General features: G+C 49.8%; 1 long non-coding RNA gene across 1 annotated transcript; it reads right to left on the bottom strand.

Annotated features, from left to right (window-relative positions):
• Nucleotides 1-14,649: 14,649 nt before the first annotated feature.
• LOC120385575 lies at nt 14,650-16,163 on the bottom strand. The gene is made up of 3 exons (XR_005589385.1): nt 16,067-16,163; nt 15,775-15,829; nt 14,650-14,737 (listed from the first exon to the last, which is right to left on the bottom strand). It is a non-coding gene; the product is annotated as an uncharacterized LOC120385575 (long non-coding RNA).
• Nucleotides 16,164-18,469: the final 2,306 nt, after the last annotated feature.

Below are 18,469 nucleotides of genomic sequence, written 5' to 3'. Positions count from 1 at the left end.
AGGCACAGGTCAGGTGGGTGGCTGAGGCTCCATGGATCACTGAGACTGTGCATAACTTTGAGATCTCCTTGGTCCTTGGTCCCTTATATTCAGAGAGAAGAAAGTGGACCTCCTCCTGGAAAAATCTGAGGAAATTTCCATATCACGGAGCCTTGTGGAATCTCCTGGCTGCCTGAGCCTGGGTTTTCTAATGGAGAGAGGGACTGCACAAGGAAAAATCTGGTCTATATTATAATAATTGCTGTTTATTATATTTTATTTCAGCAGCGAGATCACAGCTGTGACATCATTATTACCACTCGGCCACCCCAAGTTCCTTGTGACTGATTGGAACCATAAGAATAGGAGCCTGTAGCAGGGCTGCCACTGCGATTCAGCTGGATAGCATCACCCCACATCCCCTGTGATTTGGCCTCCTGCAGTTTGCCCTTGGCTATCACAGGGAGTTAAGCTGTAGTGCACACGAAGCCAAGCAGCTGAGGTTCCCTGCTGGCCAAGTGGCCCCAAGGAATGTGCAGACAGGCTTCTTAAAGACAGTAGCGCCTCCTATCTGAACAGGCGCTGCCTGCTGCCCATGCAGCCTCTCCGATGGCTTCATCTGCCCGTATACATGGTGAGTATTTTAATCTACACAGAATTTGACATTCAAAGCGAGCTTGCAGTGTTAAAACCCTGATGCCCCAAGTAACTGATTTTCTCAAGGAGTCCATTTTAGACGTTCATGTGCTCTGGGCCCAATCCTGCAGGGCTGAGGAAGAAAGAGACCCCCGCGGAATATCAGTGACTCCTTTAAAATCGTATCAGGTATATTTGCTGCTGGAAATTTAATCAGCAAATGCATTTTCAACAATTTTATTCTTTGACGATTGTGGATGCAGGAATTCCAGAGCTGTGTGTTGCTCTGTGGGCATACAAAGGAAGTCTCATTTTATGCGAGGAGTTCCGTTCCACGGTTAAGCGCATAAAAGGAAGCACGTCTACTGAAACACTCATTGGAGTTGAATGGCAGAAGGAATCGCCAGCACTAAGATGCAGTTTTTATATTGTAATTTTTCTTTTTTCCCTGTTTTCACCATCTGCCAGCTGAATTCTTTGCACATGTTAAATGTGCCTAAGATCACCCGACTTGCCTGTATTTCCTGTTTCCTATGACTGGCTGAGGCTCAGCACTTCTGCCTGAAGAAGCCCCCTCAGAATTACAGGGCTGCTGTTCATCTCTTTCCCTTCTCTGGTTTCTGAGGGCCAAATGTCAGGCTCTGTAGCCTCCTCTTCTCATGGGGTGAAATCCATAGCCATTCTCCCACTCACAGACTGGGCCCTGGGCTGTGCAAGTAATGGCTGGAGGCGATGCCGTTATTGAGATTCAGAACCATACCCTGAATTTATCCCATGTGCTGCAAAGAGGCAGCGGCATAATTTGAACTCACAGGAGCAGAGAAAATAAAAATACCCGTATATATAATGGAGGCAATGAAACACGTTTATGAATAACTTAAATGCAGGACAGATAAACAGAATGACCATTTTTCACCATGCACTTGCCATATGTGTACACCTGTCTCATGATACAATGGGCCACACTTTGAAGTTGAGGCCAGAAAGGGTGTCTGTGTGAATGTCATTGTGCAAACTCACCCAGTGCTCAAGTAGGCATTTGTGGAACTCTGATCCACAAGATATCCAATGGGGCCAAGGGATTAGCAGGATTCAAAGAGGGACTGGATTTACACCACAAAATATGTCTAGCACTAGTGGGTGCCTGGAAACTTTCCCTTGGAGCAGTCAATCTCTCATGGCTCCCTATTTGCAGAGGATTCTTCCATCTTCCCCGAGCGCATGTGTATGCTGCTTACTGGGCTAGAGGGACCAGGTCTGAAACAGTCTGGCAGTGCCTATCTCTCCTATTGGCATATCCTATTGGGGAGATTATGGCAAATCCCAAATCTATGTTTTCTGATCTTCCCTTGAGCTTCATAGAATCCTAGATTTGCACTCAGAGCAGAAAGATGTCTCCTTAAATATCATCTACATTCCTGTTCTTTTTTTCCATTCAGGAAGGAAAGTTAAAGGGAAACTTCCTCCGGACCTGCCCAGTATGGTATGTCAGCTGTCAATGACACCAAATACACACCTGCAGTGTTCCTTCTCACTGGGATACCTGGGCAGGAAGACGTCCAACTCTGGGTCTCTGTCCTCTTCTGCTTCATGTATGAAATTTCGATAGTAGGAAATTCAGTCATTCTGTTCATTAAAAACAGATCAATCCTCCATGAGCCCATGCCATTTTCCTTTCCATGTTGGCCCTCACAGACTTTGGCTTATTGATAGCCAGCATGCCGACGATACCGGGCCTATTCTTATTTAACTCTAGAGAGATCAGCCTTGATGCTTGTTTTGCCTAGATGTTCTTCATCCACTCTCTGCAATTAATTGAATCCTGTGCTCTTGTTGATGGCATTTGTCCGCTTCATCGCAATCTGTAACCCGCTGAGATATGCCTCCATCTTAACCCTGCCGAGATGGGACTGGTGTTTATGCTAAGAGCAGTGGCAGTAATATTTCCACTCCCCTTTCTCCTGAAACAGTTCCGATTCTTTCGAGCCAATGTCCTCTCCATTCCTACTGCCTACACCAGGGCGTCCCATAAAGCTGGTTTGTTGGACATCACAGTCAATAACATCATCAGTCTCTGTGTCACAAGACAACAAGCCATTGTTCTCAGCCACTTGGGCCTATGCTTACAAGGCCTGCTGGTTGCCAGGGAGATGGTGGAATTAGTGGGCCCCTTCTGTTAATGGGCACACTGGCAGGATGGGATTCAGTAGTATGGAAGCCGGAAATAGTATAGGGACCTACCATCAATCAAACCCAACCCCTCCCTTGGCCACTTAAACCCTGTCCCTTGACCTCTTAAGCTCCGGCCAACTGTCACTGAAGTCCCACCCATGGGGAATATTACTTCGAGGTCAAGGAGGACACACGACCGGAAGCAAAGTGTGTCATGTGACCCCTCTAAGAACTCCTCCACTGCCCTCTACCAATCAGGAGGGTTTCTTCCCGTTAGCCCAACCTGAGAGGAGATTTGTCCGATCAGGGGTGTTCCGGGCATGGTGACCCATCCGGAAGTGGTTCGTGTGACCCTCTAAGAACTCCTCCACTGCCCTCTGCGAATCACGATGGGTTTCAGCAACACAGTTCCACCCTGAGAGCAGATTTGACCAATCAGTGGTGTTCCAGGCTGGGGTGACCTGCCCAGAAGAGGGTCATGTCACCCATCTAAGAACTCGTCCCAGTGCCCTCTGCCAATCAGCGCGCGACACTATCACCCCATAAATCCCAGCAATCGGGGCAGAAGAGGCCATCTTTTACCATGAACACGTGCTTTAGAAATCATGGAAACATGGACTCCTTCACCGCCCTGGTGAGAACTTCAGACTTTGTGTTAGCCCCGAGGGCCTTTGGACTTGTGTGGAGAAAGCGCTACACGGCGACAGTTCCGATGAGGTCCCTTAGACTCAGCCTTTGATGGATAGGCCAGAACCTGAAACCCAAACCCTTGTGAGGCAACCCGATGAGCATGAAGGCCTCTCGTTGTCCACCTCCCTAGAGGTGGAAGACGAACGCAGCTCAGGGGAGTCACCAGAGGACAATGTGAACAAAAAAGATGTCGCTCAGGTAAATGAATGATTAAGAAGTGACGGTTGATGATGGAGTGTAATGAAGTTAGGAACCGGAGGTTGTGTAAATCTAAAACAAGCAGTGGGGTGCTTACACTGTTTCTTTTCTGAAAATCTCTCAACAGCTCGACGATGCCTTTCTAGAGGCCTTTGAGAACTGACATCGTAGTCTCGTGGGAGCAGTGATGAGCTGCCAAAATATTAATAGGTTCTCTCCTCCTCACCCCACGAGGGGGTCGTGCCCACCCGGGGGTCATGCCCCATCCAACACCCCATTTTCCTTGATGCCCGCCGGGACCCCTGCCCCATCCACCCCCTTCCCTGTCCCTGACTGTCCCTGCCGCCCATCCAACCCCTCCTCTTATTTCTGAGGGCCCCTTGGGACCCCTGCCCCATCCAACCACACCTACTCTCTGTTCCTGCCCCCCACCACCCCATCCAAACCCTGCTCCTTCTTGACTGCCCCCCCGAACCCTTGCCTCCATTCAAACCCCCTGATCCCTGGCCTCGGACCACCCCAATCCCTATCCACTCCCCCACAACCCACCAAACTCCTGCCCTCTTCAACACGGTCCCTGCCCCCTTACCGCGCTACCTGGAGCCACTCAGCAGCGCACGGATCCGCTCAGCCGGGACCGGGACCGGTGCCGGTGCCGCGAGGTCCGGGCAGGAGCCACTCGGTCGGGACCGGCACCACGGGCCCGGGGCCCGAGCCGAGCCGCAGCCGCATGGCCGGGACCGGCACCGGCGCAGCGGGACCCGAGCCGGGCCGATGCCACTGGGGCCAGAGCCGGGGGTGGCCAGGACTGAGCAGGAGCTCAGCCAGGGGCAGGCCGGGGGCGAGGCCAGAGGAAGCCGCTCGGCCTGAGCCGGACTGGGCTGTGCCATGCCTCTCTGGAGCCCTCCTCACGCCTGCCCCCAGCTTACCTGCCTGTTGCTTGTTTCGATAGGCTTCTCGCGAACATCTGATTCGCGGGAAGCAGGGGAGGAGGAGAAGGAGGCAGAGTGTTCAGGAGGAGAGGGAAGTGAGCTGGGGCCGGGGCCGGGTGGATAGCTGCCCAAGCTTTAGTTAAATTTAAAAGCTGCTTTAGAACTGGTTTTCCTGGAACAACCGGTTCTAAAAGGGTTTCTAAATTTAATAACCAGTTCCTGCGAACCAGTGGGAACTGGCTCCAGCTCACCACTACGTGCATCAGCTGTTTTTGCTCATGTCTGAGACACAGATCTCAAGAGGAAAATCCGAAAAGGACAAAATGGAAGAATGAACCAGCTCAGACTCCTTATGGTAGGGGTCGTGGTGTCCACTTTTACAGGCGGCTGTAAAAGGTCGTGGTTAAACCAGGCAATTAATGAAACTTATTTATTTAAATATGTCAATATGAATGTGTCCCCTTCATATTTGTGTTAGTAAAAGACAGTACCACTAACAGTCATTTCTACACAGGCAGCTCTGCAAAGAAAATATATTACATTGCCGGGAAGTAGGGAGCATCGTGGTGAACCCTCTTTCTCAAGTGGCCAGAAAGCATAGTAAAACTTTAAATAGAAGACAGGTAACAGTTTGGCTTTCAGAGAAGGACACTTACACTTTACACATTTCCATCCCACCATCAACCTCAGCCTGGACCATTCCACACAAGAGATCCACTTCCTAGACACTACAGCACTAGTAAACGATGGCCACATAAACACCACCCTATACCGGAAACCTACTGACCACTATACTTACCTACATGCCTCCAGCTCATCCAGACCACACCACTCAACCCATTGTCTACAGCCAAGCTCTACGATACAATCGTGATTTGCTCCAACCCTCAGACAGAGACAAACACCTACAAGATATCTGGCAAGCGTTCTTATAACTACAATCCCCACAAGCAGAAGTTAAGAAACAGATTGACAGATCAAGAAGAGTACACAGAAGTCACATACTACAGCACAGTCTCAACAAAGTAAGTAACAGAACGCCACTAGCCATCACCTTCAGCCCCAACCAGCGGGGTATTATCGCCTAGGCCAACAAAGCCTAGTCCTAGGGTGGCAAATTTGCTCACCCCCCCTCCCCAACTCTGCCCCTTCTCCAAATCCCTGGCCCACCTTGTCCCCCAGGCGCACCGCACTTCCCTCCTTCCACCTCCTCCCAGGCTTGCCACGCGAAAGCACTGGGAGGGAGGAGAAGTGTGTAGTGGTGCAATCAGAGGAGGTGGAGCTGTGGTGTGCTGCAGCCCGCGGTTGCGGGGAGTTAACCGGGGGTGGGGGTGGGAACCGCTCCCCGCCCCAGATCATCTCCGCTCCACCGTCGCCATTCCCCGAACGCCACAACTCCTCTTCTCCCCTCCTCCCGGGCTTGCCGTGGGAGGGTAGGTGAGCTGGTGCGTGGGGTGCAGCAATTTTGAGGGCCTAGGGGCGGCAAATTTGTTAATCCGCCACTGCCCCCAACTAAAATCTCTCCAGCACATCATCAAGGATCTACAACCTATCCTAAAGGACAATCCCTCACTCTCACAGATCTTGGGAGACAGGCCAGTCCGCTCTTACAGACAGCCCCCAAACCTACAGCAACCACACAACAAAAACACTAACCCAGGAACCTATCCTTGCAACAAAGCCTGTTGCCAACTCTGTTCACAGATCTATTGAGGGGACACCATCATAGGACCTCATCACATCAGCCACACTATCAGAGGCTCATTCACCTGCACATCTACCAATGTGATATATGCCATCATGTGCCAGCAATGCCCCTCTGCCATGCTTTGGCCAAACCGACAGTCTCTACGTAAAAGAATAAATGGACACAAATCAGACGTCAAGAATTATAACATTAAAAAACCAGTTGGAGAACAATTCAGTCTCCCTGGCCACTTGATTACAGACCTAAAAGTCACAATATTACAAAAAAAACCCTTCAAAAACAGACTCCAACAAGAGACTGCTGAATTGGAATTAATTTGCAAATTGGACCCCATTAAATTAGGCTTGAATAAAGACTGGGAGTGGATGGGCCATTACACAAAGTAAAACTATTTCCCCATGCTTATTTTTCCCCCCACTACAGTTCCTCACATCTTCTTGTCAATTGCTGGAAATGGGCCATTTTCATTACCACTACAAACAGTTCTTTTTCTCTCCTGCTGATAATAGCTCACCTTAACTGATCACTCTCCTGACAGGGTGTATGGTAACACCCATTGTTTCATGTTCTCTGTGTATATCTGTATATCTATAGATCTTCCTACTGTATTTTCCACTGCATGCATCCGATGAAGTGGGTTGTAGCCCACAAAAGCTTATGCTCAAATAAATTTGTTAGTCTCTAAAGTGCCACAAGTCCTCCTGTTCTTTTTTCACTTTACACAAACCGGCTCGAATACGTTTTAAAAGAAACAAGACCATTGTTTCAGATGTGGATGTGCAATGGCAGGCAAATTGGTGTATATGCACCGGTTCTCCAAATGCAGCAGCCGTTTTAAGTACATCTTAATAGTGATAGACACTCTATCCAAATATGCCTGGGCCTTAGGCCTAAAAGACAAGACGGGTGTTGAAGTATCCAAGGTCTTTCAAGCTATTTTCAGCAAAGTTCGCGTGTCTCAAAAATTACAAACCGATCGGGGGAAAGAATTTTTAAACAAACCTTTAAGCAGATTATTAAAGTGGCATGGAGTTCACCATCTTGTTAGTAATAATGAAGTCAAAGCAGGGGTTGTAGAGCGATTTAACAGAACTTTAAGAACTAGGATGTGGAATTATTTTACAGCCCATAATACCTTTTGCTACATTGATGTGTTACCTGACTTTAAAGAGTTACAACCAGAGTTTCACAGAACTATACAGACCAGACCGCTGATGTTAACCCTTCAAATTCTTTGAAGGTATGGAAAATGGCTTCTACGGAGATGGTTTAAAATAACACCGGTTGTTGCCTAAATAATCCCCAGAGGATTCCACTCACTCTTCCTTTTCACAAATATCACTAAGACAGTGTCGTGGTACAGGCACCACTCTTGCAACCTCTCTAGGAGGTTGTATAGTTCTAAGCAGGCATAAGCGGTGGTGAAACAGGCTATGAAGATGTTGGTATTGCCCGAGACAGAGTACCGGTCTTTGCATGCTTCCAAGACACACACCGGTTTCATCGTCGATAAACTCACAGGATGAAACCTTGTAATTGAGGGGAAACAGGTACTGAAAGAGTGGAGAAATTGGAGAGGGTCCAGAGAAGAGCAACAAGAATGATTAAAGGTCTTGAGAACATGACCTATGAAGGAAGGCTGAAAGAAATGGGTTTGTTTAGTTTGGAAAAGAGAAGACTGAGAGGGGACATGATAGCAGTTTTCAGGTATCTAAAAGGGTGTCATAAGGAGGAGGAAGAAAACTTGTCCACCTTAGTTAGCCTCTAAGAATAAACAAGAAGCAATGGGCTTAAACTGCAGCAAGGGAGGTTTATATTGGACATTAGGAAAAAGTTCCTAACTGTCAAGGTGGTTAAACACTGGAATAAATTGCCTAGGGAGGTTGTGAAATCTCCATCTCTGGAGATATTTAAGAGTAGGTTAGATAAATGTCTATCAGGGCTGGTCTAGACAGTATTTGGTCCTGCCATGAGGGCAGAGGACTGGACACGATGACCTCTCAAGGTCCCTTCCAGTCCTAGAATCTATGAATCTATCAAATCTAAAGGTTTATTCATAAAAGGAAAAAGATACAGATGAGAGCTAGAATTGGTTAAATGGAATCAATTACATACAGTAATGGCAAAGTTGTTGGTTCAGGCTTGTAGCAGCGATAGAATAAACTGCAGGTTTAAATTAAGTCTCTGGAGTACATCCCCAGCTGGGATGGGCCATCAGTTCTTGTTCAGAGCTTCAGTTTGTAGCAAAGTCCCTCCAGAGGTAAGAAACAGGATTGAAGACAAGATGGAGATGAGGCATCAGCCTTTTATAGTCTTTTCCAGGTGTAAGAACACCTCTTTGTCCTTACTGTGGAAAATTACAAGCAAAATGGAGTTTGGAGTCATATGGACAAGTCCCTGAATACTTTGCTGACTTAAAAGGCGCATCTGCCTTCTCTCAATGGGTCAGTTGTGTAGCTGATGGTCCTTAATGGGCCATCAAGCAGGCTAGGCAGAGCTAACACCAACTCGTCTGGGATGTCACCCAGAAGCATAGCATAAGTTTGAAATACAGACAGGATAGAGCCAATATTCATAACTTCAACTACAAAATGACACACGCACCCAGACAGCATAATCATAACCAGCAACCCATAACCTGGTCTTAGACCCCTTATTTGACCCCCTTTACATAAGATTTGGTGCCACTACAGGACCATGGTTGCAACCATGTTCTATACGGTCCCAGTTCAAGTCAATAATGTGACACAGGCATCTTCCGGTTTGGTCATTTTCTTTAAAACATGGTCAGGGTCTGCACTACATTGCACAGCATTTATCAAGGTCACCCCTTACGCTAAATGTTCTTGGGTTAGGCACAGACATTGCATAGCATAACCTATGGCAAGAACAGTGTTTATTAAGCTTTCCAAATACAGCTCAGCACACAGGCCCCGGAGCTTGCAGTTTATATCTACTGAAGTCCAAGTCACACAGTCATGGCGCCGTTGGGCTGGCACTTCTATGACACGGCCCTCACAATCTTCAGAAAGCTTTTCCCTAATGCAGTGATTAAGGACAGCATAAACAGCAACACATACAATAGACCACATGACTTTTTTATTCTCACGACGTGGCCTTGGCTCAGTTAGTTCCATGCCAAGCCTCCTAAACTCCTCATAGCCGTCATCCTTGGAGTCCTCTTCAACAATTTGTATCGGCATTGAGCAAAAACAAGGAGAGCCTGGTTCATCTTCGCTGCTTGATGGAACGCTGTCCAGGGCCTGCGGGTCCTCTAGAAAGGCATCCTCAAGCTGTCGAGAGATTTTCAGAAAAGAAACAGTGTAAGTTCCCACTGCTTGTTTTTAAACATACACAACCCCCCCACCCCCGGTTCCTAACCCCATTACACCCCATCATCAACAGTCACTTCTTCATCATTCATTTACCTGCGCAATGTCTTTTCCATTCACCTTGTCCTCCGATGACTCAACCGAGCTGTGTTCGCCTTCCACCTCTAGTGGGGCGAACAATGAGAGGCCTTCATGCTCATTGGGGTGCCTCACGAGAGTTTGGGTTTCGGGTTCCGGCGTATCCATCAACGGCTGAGTCAAAGAGCCCTCGTGGGAACTGTCGCTGATGTAGCCCTCGGGGCTAAAACAAAGTCCAAAGTGCTCACAGAGGTGGTGAAGGAGTCCATGTTTCCATGATTTCTAAAGCACGCATCCTTGGTAAAAGATGGCCTCTTCTGCCCCGGCACTGGGACTTATGGGGTGATAGTGTTGTGCTCTGATTGGCAGAGGGCGCTGGGAGGAGTTCTCAGAAGGGTGACACGACCCTCATCTGGGTGGGTCACCCCGCCCTGGAACACCACCGATTGGTCAAATATGCTCTGGGGGTGGTCCTATGCAGCCGAAACCCATCGCAATTGGTAGAGAGCATTGGGAGGAGTTCTTAGAGGGGTCACACGAGCCACATCTGGATGGGTCCCCCCATCTTGGAATACCGCTGATTGGTCAAATCACCTCTTGGGGCAGGCCTATGGGGGTGAAACCCCTCCTGATTGGTAGAGGGCAGCAAGAGGAGTTCTTAGAGGGGTCACATGACACACTTTGCTTCCAGTCATGTGTCCACCTTGACCCCAGAAGTAATACCCCCATGGGTGGGGCTGCTGCTGAGAGGCGGGCGGGGCTTAAGGAGTCGAGGGGCGGGGTTTTAGGGGTCACGGGGCTGGTTTGGGTTTGATTGACGGTAGGGCCCTAATAGTACTACTGGACACTCTTAGAGGCCCTTGCCTTCCAAAAGGGGGGCTTTGTAAATTTAGTATCAGCTCTTCTTGAAGGAAGGATTGATTCTTGAACCACAGGAGGTAAAGTAACAAATCCAGTGAGCTAGCCACACCCTCAATCTCATCCAAACCCCCAGGCCCCCCTTCATCTTGGAATCTGGGTTTAAATGTGATACCCCAAGGAGAGTCTCTTATACATCAGTCTCTGTGTCCCAGGACAACAAGCCATTCTTCTCAGCCACTTTAGCCCATGCTTACCTGACCCACTGGATGATAGGGAGATGTTGGAATTTGTGGGCCCCTTCTGTTACTGGGCCTGCTGGCAGGGTGGGATTCAGTAGTATGGAAACCGGACACCCTTGGAGGCCCTTTCCTTCCAAAAGGGTGGCTTTGTAAATTTAGTGTCGGGTGTTCTGGAACGAAAGTCCTTCGACATTCGGGACTTCACTTTGTTTTGAAGCTTGCTGAAGATTTGCTTCAGGCGCATTAACATCTGTTTGAGAACTTTTCTCCTTGAAGGGGATGGTGTCCTAGCTCTGGAGGCCTTTGGTGACTTTGGGGGAGAACCGTCAGGACTCCCAGTTGCTTTCTCCCCAGCTTGCAAAAGCTCTGTTGTACTCGTAGCAACGGACACCACCTTTGGTTGCCTGGTGGGAGCCGCTTTCCCATGCCATCCTGCGCCTTGCTCTTGTCTGCTGGAAGGAGCCAGCACTCCCATCTTGCTGTGGTTGATGTCAGATGCTGAGGAGTCTCTGGAGTCCATCGCTGTGGAATTCCATGGGATCTTCTGGGCAAGTCAGCACCTGCAGAGCCAGCTTGTCTCTTCCATCGAAGCTTACTGCACTTCTTGCAGATTTTGATTGGCGGCTGGTCCCTGGAGAGCTTTGAATTCACAGTTCCATTGAACCCATGTGAATCCATGATGTCTCGAAGACCATGCAGCTCAGCAGATGTCTCCTTCTGAGTTTTCTTACCTTCATCTTTCCTGGATGTGCCTTGCGGCACTGCTGGCAAACTGATACCTGGGCCACCAAGGCGGGAGCTGCTCAACATTTCCGTCAGGTGCTTGATCTGCAGGTCGTGTGCAGCCTGCCCAGCAATGAGAGAGTCAAGGGTGGATCTTGTTAGCTGCTCAGAGCCTGGGGCCTCTGGGGCAACCTGGTGGCATTGGGTCCTGGGAAGATCTGCCCTGCCCTCACCTGCCTGTGCCCCTGGCCCCAGGCAGGAGCCTTCTCCCAAGGTAACCTTCCTCTCCATGTGCAGCTCCAGCTTCTCTTCAGTCCCTTTGCTGTCACACACACTGGTAAGGGGCTTTCAACTCGCTCCTATAAATCTGGAGTGTCGCCGAGTGTCTTCTGCTATTGTGGTTCCTGGAGGTGGCGATGTCAGATCCATCCTGCTGGCAGAGTGCAGCGATCTGGTTTAGTCTGGTTTCCTGCCGGTATCATTCCTGCCTGTCTCCATGGTGGTATCTTCCACTGGCATTGGAGGACGTGTGGAAGAAGAGGAGCTTGTGCTTTGCCTCCTGTCTGCAGGAAATCGGTCTCCATCTCACTGAACTCCACACTGGCTTCCCTGGCTTGGACGGCGTGAGGGAGCTTTGCCGGGGCTCTGGATCCAGGGTGAGCATCCCCCTCTGCATGATGAGATGCTCACGCCTTATGTGGAGTTCGATGGGGTGGGCAGGCTGTTGTCCCATTGTTGGGAATGCCGCTGTCCTGTGCTTGGCTGGCTCCCTAGGGGGGCGGAGTGGCCCAGGCAGGGCAGTCTCTGTCTGGAGGGGAGCATCTCTGTGCGACTCTCTCACGACCTTAGGAAAAGCCTTCATTTGGATCTCCGAGCATTTCCGAGCCACGTGATCCTGCAGCTTGACCCATGCCATGGGCACAAACCTGGCCAGGATGGCATCAGGGGATGCCATGATCCTGTGGGCCTTTGGGGGCAGGGGTCCCCAGGCAGACGCCTGGCTCCTGGATCTCCCAGCATGTGCATGCTGAGGCCTGGTGTCGGATCTCAGGGGCTTTGGGACCTTTGCTGGAAATCCACATTTGGGCCGATCTGTGTTGAATTCCCATTGCTGCTTGGTGTCCTGCTCACCCAGCAATGGCTCCCCTGGGATGGGGGTTTGTGGAGCCCCCAGCTGGCTCTGTAGATGCTTCTGTCGGATGTTGAAGTCTGAGCCATGGGCTGACATCTGGTCCAGACCTATGTTCTGCTCTCGCCGGTCTCGTCTGCTGTGGGCAGGAGGCCTGGGGAGAGGCTGGGCTTGGATGGGATGAGTGGATCCTTCCCAGCTTGCGACAGGCATGATCTCCCTTGTGTGGCAGAGGGGCTCTGACCAAGTCACGGAGGCTTCTCTCAGGGGAAAGGAGCTGGGACTCCAGAGGGGAGAGGTGGTGGATTCCATGGAGGAATAGCAGAACTGTCTCATCCCAGATGCCGACACACTTGGCCTGTGGGAGAGAGCAGACAGGGAGAGATGGGACATGGCCCTGCTGAGCAAAGGCAGGGCTTGGTGCAGCCTTCCAACAGTAGTGCAATGGGGCAGTGCCTAGGCATGCATTGCACACCACACCCTGACACAAGAACATCAGCTGGGTGACGAAGGACTGAGAGGGGAGCTGGCACTCATTTTCTCTAGAACGATAACCCTTCGTCACACACGCACATGTGCAGCACCTAGCACAATGGGGCCTTGAGCATGATCGGATCTACTGCTATTTTAATAGAAAGATTAGCTAACAACAATTGGTTTGGGGGAGGAAGATGTGAGCATGTGTGTGTAACCCTTGCCAGAGGATGTTGTGAAGGCCAAGACTATAAACTATAAAAGGAACTAGATAAATTCATCATTGGCTATTAGCTAAGGTGGGCAGGGATGGTGGCCCATAGTCTAGTTTATCTGAAGCTGGGATTTAAGGACAGGATGGATCATTTGGATGATTCCCTGTTCTGGCTATTCCTCTGCTGACTGGCATTGGCCAGTTTTAAAGGGATGCTGGGCTAAATGAACCTTTGTTCTGACCCAGTCTGGCTGTTCTGATGTTCTTACATTCTAACCCACTGGAAAACTGTCCTCTTCTAATGGCTGATACACTAGAGGCTAACAACCTACCATTGCTTCCAGTTAATGGAGTTTCTCCGGTGGTGGAGGTCTGTGCTATGGTCCTGAAAGTCCTGGATTTGAACCCAACTGATGACTCATGTTTGGGGTGTATCACGTGGTGTCCCATTCACTGCTTGTCTGGTGCCTACTCTGGGGATTAGCTCGAGGTCAATGCCCTTCCAATTGTCGCATGTGATCACTGTCACTCCCACACTGACCCAGACAGTTTTCCTGTTCACTGCCCCGCCGGTCCATGCCTTGCCCTCGGGGCTGGTAGGAAACCTGGGCCCACACTTCACACTGGGGTCCAGGCCAGGACCTCAACCCAGCAGTTCTGGGCTTTCCTCTCCCAGCCTGGACTGCTTCCCACTACTCCTGGTTCCCTCCTTGCTCTGGGTGCACCAGCTCCAAACACTCCCCCTCTTCCCAGGAGGGGCTGCCTTTCCCAGCCGCAGGCCTGTCTGGTGCCAGCTTCCTGGCTTTATAGGCCCCGTCTGTTCCTGCCAGCTGAGCCTGCTTGGGATCAATTCCCTGCTCCCCGGCTCTTCCTGCAGGTGCAGTCTGTGGAGTTCATGGACCTGCCTGGCCACCTGAGCCCCTTCCAGTGCTGTGTGGGGTGGACACCCCCTCGCAGGGTGTCATTGGATTGCTTTTTCCTTCAAACACAGCACGGGCAGGTTCTAGACAGTCGCCTGCTGGCAGATATTGCCCTACAGAAGGATTTGATCCTACCACAACCCCAACTTGTAGTCTCTGCATTTCATTTCTGATAATCCCTCACCTCACTTTCACTGGTATCTCACCTTGGAAGCTAAAGCCTCCTAGTGGCTTTTTCCCTGTTATTTTAGGATCCTGGAGTGTCTGGTTTTCCCGGCTCCCTCCTCTCTACATTCACTCTCCCCTCCCACCCAGCCCCCATTCTGGTGTCCGCTGGTCAGTTGCCTTACGGTATCAGAACTTCATCCAGGTGTCTGGCCACATCCTGTAGCCTCCTCTCAACGAGCCTGAGGCGCTGAGCCAAGCGGAGCTTCTCCAGGGGCACAGGGCAGCTGTGGAACAGAGAGAGCAGATAGCTGAGTGCAGGCCCTGCCCTCAGGCCCTCTTTTACCCAGAGGGGCGGCATTGAAAGGCTCCCTGTCCCATTATCCACTGAGGCAGCCTCCTCCCCTGCAATACCCGGGCCTTGGATGTTCTGGTTTAGGGTTAGCAGGATTGTTAGGTGAGCCCTGCTAGTGCTGAGGAGGTGAGAGTGTATCCTACTGGCAGCGTGTGTGTCATGTGCCCCCCACAGAAGCTAATCAAAACATAGGATAACAACCTACTGGGGAGAAAGGGATAGTTCAGTGGTTTGAGCATTGGCCTGCTAGACCTAGGGTTGTGAGTTCAATCCTTAAGAAAGCTGCTTAAGAATCTGGGGGAAAAATGGTCCTGCTAGTGAAGGCAGGGGGCTGGACTAGATGATCTTTCAAGGTCCCTTCCAGCTCTAGGAGATTGGTAGATTTCCAATTATTACCTTTACCTTTATTATTACTATAGCTGCCAACTAATGCAGCTACCTCTTCAGCTCTAAGGGGTGCTTTATGCTGCGGAGCTAAAGATCCAGGATTCAAATCCTGCTGGGAACCCATGCCGGGGGACTGGAGGAGGGGCTGTTACACAAGTGCTGCTGGATCCCTTTCACCCTACTCACCGTACCAGAAAGCCCAGCCTTCCTCCTGACCGCTCCACCTCACCTCCCAGGAGTGTATGGGGCTGCTCCCAGAAAACATTTTCTCCCCCTCTTGGGAGGGGAGGATGGTCCAGTCCAATCAACACAATCTACCCCCCCCACCACTGCCCCAGGTTAAATGAATCGTATGATGCTCGAGGAAGGGAATGACCCACTGTACGAGGCGTGGGGGTGGATTAGAGATGACAACTTCTGCTGGGTGGGAATGAATTGCAGGAGTCTAAAGGAGAAGAGTTGCTAGCGTGGTACATAGGTCGGGCAGGAGGGATTACTCGGGCTACTGCCCTGGGTGAGATGGTGCATGGCGCTAAAGGAGGACTGACCCACTGCAGATTCATGGAGGGGGGCATTGCTTACCACGTCTCTGGGGATGCAGAAGCCTCCTCCAGCTCTTCCTCACAGCACCCAAAAGCTGCCAGAAGTGAGACATAAAGGAGACATTGAGCTGCTTGGGCACCCTCTGCTTCCTAGCACCCTATTGCCCCAGATTTCAGAGGCAGCTCAGAACGGAGCCCCAGCCAGTGCCTCTGCACGACTCTGGGCACGACTGCGCCTTCGCAGGAAGAGGGGAGGCAGGGGAATGGACCCTATTTCTCTGCTTGCATGGGGCCTGAGTCTGCCACCACAGCTGTGGGGTGAGGATGCTTACCTTTCACTTTCTTTTGTCTTTCTGGGCCTCCTCTTCCTCGGAGAAGCCTGCCACACACAGAGAAAGCAGCAGGGTTAGAGAACTCCTCAATAAACCCGGGAGAACAATGAGCCATAGGTGATTGCCATGTCGGGCCAGGGGAAATTTTTCCTTCTGGGAAGTATTGCACTCTGAGGCCTCATGGGTAGGCATTGTGCTTTCCTGTGATGCAGACAATATAGGGCACAGAGCACAGCCCATAACAGGGGTCACTGGAACAATCCAGGGGTTGGAGAAACAGGGATTGTTGGTACCAGGAACCTGCAGAGCTTATAAGCATTGAAGGAGAGAGCCTGCAAGTTCTCTCTCCTGCAGAGATGACAAAACTCTGCAGGTTTTAGGATTACAGGGTATGCAACTAACCCCAGATACCATGCACGGAATTCAGACCTTGGGGAGAAATCCGACCTCTGGACAACAGTGTTTCCTAGATACATATTTAGGAGTGCATACTATCGGGTTTTATCTGCATGCATTTGGGATAGCCATGCTACTCCTGAGTGGTGAAGCCATGAATGGGTTATCCAAATCCACCCAAGCAAGTGCTGATATAACCCCAATATCATCCTTAAACGGCAGCTCTTTTACACCAAAACACAACAATAACAGTTTGGCATGAGTTCAGCCCACTTGCCTGGGAGCTGCAAAGTTTCTTGAAGGTAAACTGCACTGCTTGCAGCTTAACTAGCCAGGTATTCCTTTCACAGGCGAGATCTTTCTCGCCTGGGCTCAGCCCCTGCCCTCCTCCCCCACAGTTTAGTTCCTTTATTTCTCCAGGTGTTTTCAGCAGTCTGCCTTTTGGGGCAGGGAGGTGGTGGAGAAGAACCTAGATTAACTCCCTTCTAAGCCTTAAATAGGATTTGGCTATGACAGGAATCCTTTGTCTCCCAGTTTGACCCCCCACTCCCTCCTAGTGGAAAAATACCACCAGTCCAAAATGATGCCCATCTGAGGGAACTGAGATTGTTTAGTCTGCAGAAGAGAAGAATGGGGGCAGGGGGAAGGATTTGATAGCTGCTTTCAACTATCTGAAAGGGGGTTCCAAAGAGGATGGATCTAGACTGTTCTCAGTGGTAGCAGATGACAGAACAAGGAGCAATGGTCTCAAATTACAGTGGGGGAGGTTTAGGTTGGATATTAGGAAAAAACTTTTTCACTAGGAGGGTGGGGAAGCTCTAGAATAGGTTCCCTAGGGAGGTGGTGGAATCTCCTTCCTTAGAGGTTTTTAAGGGCAGGCTTGACAAAGCCCTGGCTGGGATGATTTAGTTGGGAATTGGTCCTGCTTTGAGCAGGGGGTTGAACTACATACCTCCTGAGGTCCCTTCCAACCCTGATATTCTATGGATTCTATGATTCTATGAGGTGACATGATCACATGACCCTGCAGTGTCAAAGCAGCATCTCAGGAAACTTCTCAGGAAGGAGGAAGATTAGTATTTTCAAAGTCCTATTGTCCTTCCTAATGGCCCATCCAGGCTGATTGCCCACTGTTTGGGGGCATTCCCCTGGTGCAAGCACTTTTGTAATTGATACAGAGCCCATATTCCTAACTTCAGATACAGAAATGATAAATCCATACAAATAGGATAATCCCATTCAGTAAATCAGAACCTTTCCAATGATATCTCACATGACCCATCTTTCATAAAACATACCTTAGTTATGCCATATTCATAGAATATTTCTATGAAGAATATGGGTGTAATGTGACAGGGTGAAGAAACATGTGGACAAGGGCGATCCAGTGGATATAGTGTACCTGAACTTTCAGAAAGCCTTTAACAAGGTCTCTCATCAAAGGTTCTTAAGCAAAGTGTTGTCATGGGATAAGAGGAAGGTCTTCACATGGACCAGTAAACTGGTTTAAAGATAGGAAACCAAAGGTAGGAATCAATGGTGAGTTTATGAAGAGAGATAAATAGCAAGGTCCCCCAAGGATTTGTACTGGGACCAGAGTTGTTCAACATCTTCATAAATGATCTAGAAAAGGGGGGAAACAGTGAGGTGGCCAGATTTGCAGATGATACAAAACTAAAGATCGTGAAATCCAAAGCTGAATAGGCTCTCCTTGTTCCCAGATGTATAACTCTGTGTTGGACTGTGTGAAAATGCATTTTGTTTGAATGGGCCCCATTTGCCAAACAAACTCTCCAGAACTCTCTGTATCACTGCCCTGTCCTCATCGTTATTTACCATTCTGCCAATCTTCCTGTCATCAGTACATTTTTATCAGCAGCAATTTTGTATTTACTTCCAAGTCATTGAAAAAATATTGAATAGCATCAGACCTAGTACTGATCCCTGCAGGCCCCATTAGAAACACCCACCTTCGATGAGCCCTTTGACAATTACTTTTGAGATCTG

The sequence above is a fragment of the Mauremys reevesii genome, linkage group 1 (genome assembly GCF_016161935.1).
Source record: "Mauremys reevesii isolate NIE-2019 linkage group 1, ASM1616193v1, whole genome shotgun sequence".
Classification (NCBI taxonomy): Eukaryota; Metazoa; Chordata; order Testudines; family Geoemydidae; genus Mauremys; species Mauremys reevesii.
Note: the sequence above shows the minus strand (reverse complement) of the source record. Positions and strands in the feature narration are given on the sequence as shown.